Source organism: Pongo abelii, chromosome 14 (assembly GCF_028885655.2).
Source record: "Pongo abelii isolate AG06213 chromosome 14, NHGRI_mPonAbe1-v2.0_pri, whole genome shotgun sequence".
Taxonomy (NCBI): domain Eukaryota; kingdom Metazoa; phylum Chordata; class Mammalia; order Primates; family Hominidae; genus Pongo; species Pongo abelii.
In genome coordinates, this window is record NC_071999.2 from 20,392,665 (window position 1) to 20,399,132 (window position 6,468).

A 6,468-nucleotide genomic window follows, 5' to 3' on the forward strand; every position below is an offset into this window, starting at 1 on the left:
CTACTGGCACTACCTCCAAAGTATATCCAAAAGCTGACCTTTTAGAGTCTTAGATATTTTAGATATGCTTTATCAAAAATCTAATCAAGTCTCAATACTTTCCAGAGCTCTTTCACTAAATAACTGCAACAGCCCCCTAACTAGTCTGCCTATTTCCATCTTTTCTCCCTATTTACCATAGTAACCAGAGTGATCCTTTTCAAATTGGTATCAGGCCAGGACACTCAAAACTTTTCAATGGCTGTCCCTCTCACTCAAGCGCAAAAATAAAGTCATAACAATCCTCTGGAAGCATATAGTTGTTCTCTGAATTAATCTTCTTTGACTCTCTGCCTTGCTCCTTCTGTGACAGTCACAGGAAAACGTAGTCACAGTGTTCTTTAATCTGTGAAGTAAGCTTCTGCTAATGGCCTTCATTCTTGCTCTGGCATTTACCCCTAAAGCTCTTCCCCGGATATCCACTTGGCTAGCATCAACTTCCATCTTTTTTACCTGCTTTGTGTGTCTCATAGCTCTTATCACCATATAGACACTATATATTTTTCTTTTGTTTTGTTATGTCTTCTCCCATGATACTGCAAACCCTACTTCTCCAAAATACAGACATGGGGTTTTTGTTGGTTTTGTTTAATTGTTATGTCCCTAGCATCTAGAACAGTGCCCAACTGTTTAATAAAAGAATGAATGGATGAATTAGTGAAGGCTAATTATTTGTATTTAGTTAGCATTGATTTATTTTGTTTTTTCTTTCAACTGGGCTGTTGTTATCTTTAATTTGAAAGAGGGGTCTACAGCATATGCTGTGGGTAAATGAAATACTGGATACATACCTATCATTCAAGAAAAGACACGCAATTTTGACTTTGATAATTTTGTTTTAGCCATTGAATTGTAGTCAACATCATTCTATCAAGACACATTGCAAAATACATAACTTTTCAACTACATAGGTGCATGTATAGCCTCTCCCCAAATCTTTCTGTTAGTTATCATATGTATTACATGTATATACTCTGAATCTTCCAGGTTTTCTTCTTCAGTCAGTAATGAGAGTCAAATAACAACAAATTTTTTAAATTTTCTTTCAAAAGACTTAAAGAATATTTTCACTGGATAAAAAATTCTAGGTTGACAGATATTTTTCTTCCTTTCAGAACTTTAAAGATTTTGTTCCACCTCTACGGCTTCCCTGCTTTCTGATGAGATGTGTACAGAAATTCAAATTATTGTTCTCTTATCAGTATCTAGTTTTCCTCTGCCTGCTATCAAGATTTTCTCTTTATCTTTGGTTTTCCACACTTTGACTGTAATGTGCCTACTTTGGTTCTCTTTGCATTTATTTTGGTTGGAGTTTTCAGAGTTTCTTCAATCTATAAATGTAATCCTTTTACCAAATCTGAGAAGTTTTTTATCATCATTTATTCAAATATTCTTCTGGCTCTTTCTCTTACACTGTGCCTATTAGACCTTTCAAAACTGCCCCCATACATCTCTGGGGTTCTATTTTTTCACCCCAATCTTTCATAACTCTCTTCAGATTTTCTATCAATCTATATTCAAGTTCATTTACTTCTCTATAATATTAATTCTGCTAATAAGCCCATACAGCTTATTTTTAATTCTGATATATTTTTCAGTTCTAGAATTGCCATCTGATTTTGTTTTATTTCATGGCTGATACTTTCTGTCTTTTAATTCATTATAAGTAAACTTTTCTCTACCTCGCTAGTTACAATAGACCTCATGTGATATTTCCAACATGTGGGTTATCTTAGAGTTGGTATATGATGATTTTCTCTTCCCTTGAGAATAAGTCACATTTTCCTGACCATTTTTAGAATAAGTACTTTTGGATTATATGCTAAATAGTGTGACTATTACTCTGTACAATATTATGGAGAAACTTTCTGGCCAGAAAGTTTCCTATAAAGCAAAAAATGGGGATATCAGTCCATGTAGACTGACTCTTCCATATTTTGACTACCCTCCAAAGCTTGCCTGATTTTATTCAATCTCCACAACCCTCAGATAGATGTTATCTATATTATGTGCAGAGTTTACAAATGGTTATTTGTGAGAAGATCAGTTTGTTAGGAGCTCACCCCTCCACACAAGTATTGGAAATCCTCTGAAGTGATTTTTAATATTGGAGGTTGTGTTATACTTTTTCTCTTATCAGTTAGAACTTTATTATGATATAGCAAATTATAAAAACCATTATGCTATCATATTCATAAATGAAAGAGAGAACTCAAAGCTAAATTTTCAAATATCTGGCCATGAAGACTAACTGCTTGCTACAAGGGATTAACAGAACAATGAGAAAATGTCTAGTAATAATTATAAAATATACAAACTTTGTTAATATCTGATTTGCAAGCTTATGTCAAAGGGCCACCTCATACAGAATCTTGAAGACATTAAATAACCCCAAATAGAGATCCACAGTAAACTTATCTGGTAGTAAATTTTACTATACTAGACAAATCTACAGTGAGATTTTCTGTATTTTAAATATTTTCTGTATTTCTGTATTTTCCAAACTGAATGGTTTATTTAGTTAATAAGTGATACCCTAACTTATTTACCATTTCCAGAAAATAACCAAGTACAGAATATTTACTGATAAGCTGCAATGCTCAAAACCAAATATTCGACAGAAAAAAATTTACCTAGCACTACAGTGACAAACAGGTCAAAATCATTTGTGAGAGGCTCTATTGAATATATAGTTTGATGACATTATTTGAAGGTAGAATTAACTTATTTTATTAACTTCAAAGCCCATATGTTGACATGCTATCCACACTAAGCTCAGAATCATAAATTTTGTCTGACCATTACAATGAAAGAAAGTTCCATATAACTTAAGGCACTAAATATAAATACTATGTTATTATACAACACCAAGTAATTTAAACTCCATTTGTGATTTATCCAAATGTCCATTAATTATTATATTCTCTACACCTTAAAAATTCCACTGTAGCCCTCTACCCCTTCTCTCACAGAGAGTGACTTTACTTAGATAATTGTGACTATGATGTGTGAACTACTCAGCTTTTCTGTCAAAACACAATCTGATCATTTGCATTCCTCCTTCTCCATGTTCTCTGAATTTCTAAAAAAAAAAAAGCTTTTTAATATAAAAAAATTTGCTGATGCCTGTCATGGTGCAATTGTACTTATAATATTTACAAATTGGGAAAATGCATGTACCTGTGGATTTATCAGCAACCCCCACTAACAACAAGAGTGCAGTAAGCTGAGAACTTTCAAAACTTAATAAAATGCTATCTGATGTAATGCCCAAATTTACAGGTATATCTCTTAAAAGTTCTGATTTTAGGTACTCTACTGTGTGTTAGGATACTAAGGATACTCTATGTCACATGAGCTGTGCACACATGATGACCGGGTTACTGCTCATTATCACTGTTGTTAAAAAGAATGACAAGAAAGACGTGTGAAAAGAGTACTACAAACTACAGAGTTTGCAAAGGTGTTCACGACAAAGTTTGCTTCTTTGTGAATAGAATTACAAAATTGCTTATATTCGGCCTTTTTCCTTGATGTTGCCAGGAAGCTCCCATCAATTCTGAAATTTCACATTAGCAATCATATTGGATTTGTATTTTCTTGATATTCTACCTTTTTATATTTCATTTGTTTGCTTGTCACTCTATTTAATATCATTCTACTAGAGCTTAAAAAGACACTGCAGGTATTTTATGAAACAACTCAAAGAAGTAGGAAAGAAAAGCAGGCAGCATATTAATAAAAAATATGAATTACAAAAATATTCCTATGCAAGATCGACAATGGCAGAACCAGGATGCAAACCCAACAAAAAGACACATGAAAGAAGAAGTAGCTGGACAAGCACAAATTCATTTCTAGAGCCAGTAAGACAAAAACAAAAATGATGTGGAAAATATATGATAGCAAGTATTGTTACCTTGACATAAAAATAATAACATTATTATTCTTCAATATTATTATGGTTATTAAAGTCACAGAAAAAAAAGATCTTTTAATATAGGTAAATTCAAACTTTCCTCTCTCTCTATATATGTGTGTGTGTGTGTGTGTGTGTGTATGACATAAAAATAAAAAGAGAAATACCAATGCAAAAATACAAAGGCCAAAGAGGGAATTTTTTAAATGTTTTTCCTTTCCATAACACAATCTTCACATTAATTATTTAAATTGAGTTCAATAAATAAACCACGCTTCCATACAAGACAAGTACTCCTTCAGAATTATAAACACTTTGACTATAATGTGTAATTCTCCTTCAACTCCAAGTAGTTTGAGACTTCACAATTCCCAATGTGATTTAAACAGAACCTTTATATATTCTCCTAGCCAGGTGTACTGCACATTTAAAACTAACTCATATATGTGCGTGCTATATCTTACCTAGATTCTTTGTTCTTAAAGCTTAAAAAACAGAAAGAATATGATAAATTACTTTAAATAATTAGTTTTGCTAAATTAGTTTACTCACTACTGTACCTACTTCCTCACTGCAATTAAAGCAAAAATATAAACTAAAATTAAATAATTTCAGGCCCATGAAGTATATTATCTTAGATTCCTTCTAAATCTTTAACTCTTCTTTCCAAGTTACCAGTAATATTAACAAGTTATTTATTATGTTCATTATGTAATATATATATTTCAAATTTTTGTATTTTAAATACTACATTAAGCAAAATAGTTTTATAAGATTTATTATTTCAGAATTTTTAACAAAAGGCATGCTATCAATATTAGGAAATATTCTGAAGAATAAAAATGTTTATAAAGAGAAAACAGTTGAGAAAAAAAGCATCTTTGAACCGAAAAGAAACACATAATAAAAACTGACTACATTCCAAAAATAGAAATGACTCAAACTGTATTAAAGAAAGATTTTCACTAAAAATTATATTACATCACATTTTACATCTAGAACACGCCATAGAGTTTATAAAATTACAGTTATTACTACCTTATATCTAGGTCCTAACTGATGAATTGCAAATATCTGTGCTGGGTTGAGTGCTTCACTGAACACATACATGGCACCAAGTTGACTACAGAATACCCTATTTGCATCAACAGTTTCTGATGATCCAAGAAAGCACTTGTCATAGCTCCATTTTTAAAAGTCATTAAAAAATGCATCATTTTTAATGATGAAAAGGTTAAAATCCTTAAATCGGCCTTAATAAATATTTTAAAATATAACAATAATAATAGAAGAAAGCATCAATTAAGACTTTATTATTTAAATAATAAATGCCAGTCAAGTTTTTTGGGAAAAATGATCAATTACATGTTTTACACTTATGTTTAAGCAAACAAACAATAGCTACCTACTCAATCTTCCGACTTGCCACTTTTCAAATATTATAGTTAAAGGCAAAAGAGCTTACAATTATTTATTTACAAACATTAAAATAATTTAAAACTGTAATGATGTATAATTATCCATATATAGAGAGATTGATCTGAATCAAGGGAATGACTGTTCCAAAATGTAATCATGAACACATAGGGTCTAATTTTTTTATTCTACTTTATTTTTGAAATTATGAATCTATTCCTCTATTCCTCCATATTTAGTAAAAGACACAAAGAAAATAAATCCCCTCTCATATATGAGTAGGAACTACACAGAATCAAATAAACAATAAGACTAAAATCTACTGCTTAATGCGGATGGTACAGTGCTCTCCACATTGAGGAATTCAGCACTGAAGAAGCCAAAAGCTTAACAAGATCTTTCCAGCCTTTACTTCTTACAACCCACCCACCCAAACCAGGGAAACCAGTCATGGCTCAGTTCCCTTCACCTATCCCCAAAGGCTATTTCACACCTTAGAATGAATAAGCAAGAATTATATATGTAAGAAGTACTTTTGGTACTCCGATAAAGTAACAAAAATAAATTGTGAATGCATACAAAGGCAAAAAGAACTGTCGTCATTAAATACCCAATCTTTAATTAGAAGTATAGGAACTTAAACTTTAACTGCATAAACTATGCATATATGTGTTATTATCTAGAACTCTCCACTTCTTAGGGCACTATTATGAATAACCAAAAAACTAAGTCTTTTCTTTCCAAGATACTGTCTTATCATTGAATGAGTCAAGAAGACCACTGGGATTTCTCCCACTCTATAATAAAAAGACTCTGGAGAGAAGATCTCCTCTGGAGAGAAGATAAAAAGCAGAATTTCATCTGTGTATTCTAATTCTGAAAACAACATTCCATTAAATATTTATTGGTTGTGGCACAACCATGAGTTTCTATGGCAGGGAAAAGCAAATTTTTCTATAAAGGGACAGACAGAAAGCATTTTAAACTTTGCTTGCCACACCTGGTTGCTGTCCCATTCTTCTTTGATTTTGTTTGTGTCTCAAGAAAACAAACAAACAAACAAAAAACCTTTAAAAATTAAAAGCCAAGAGTCT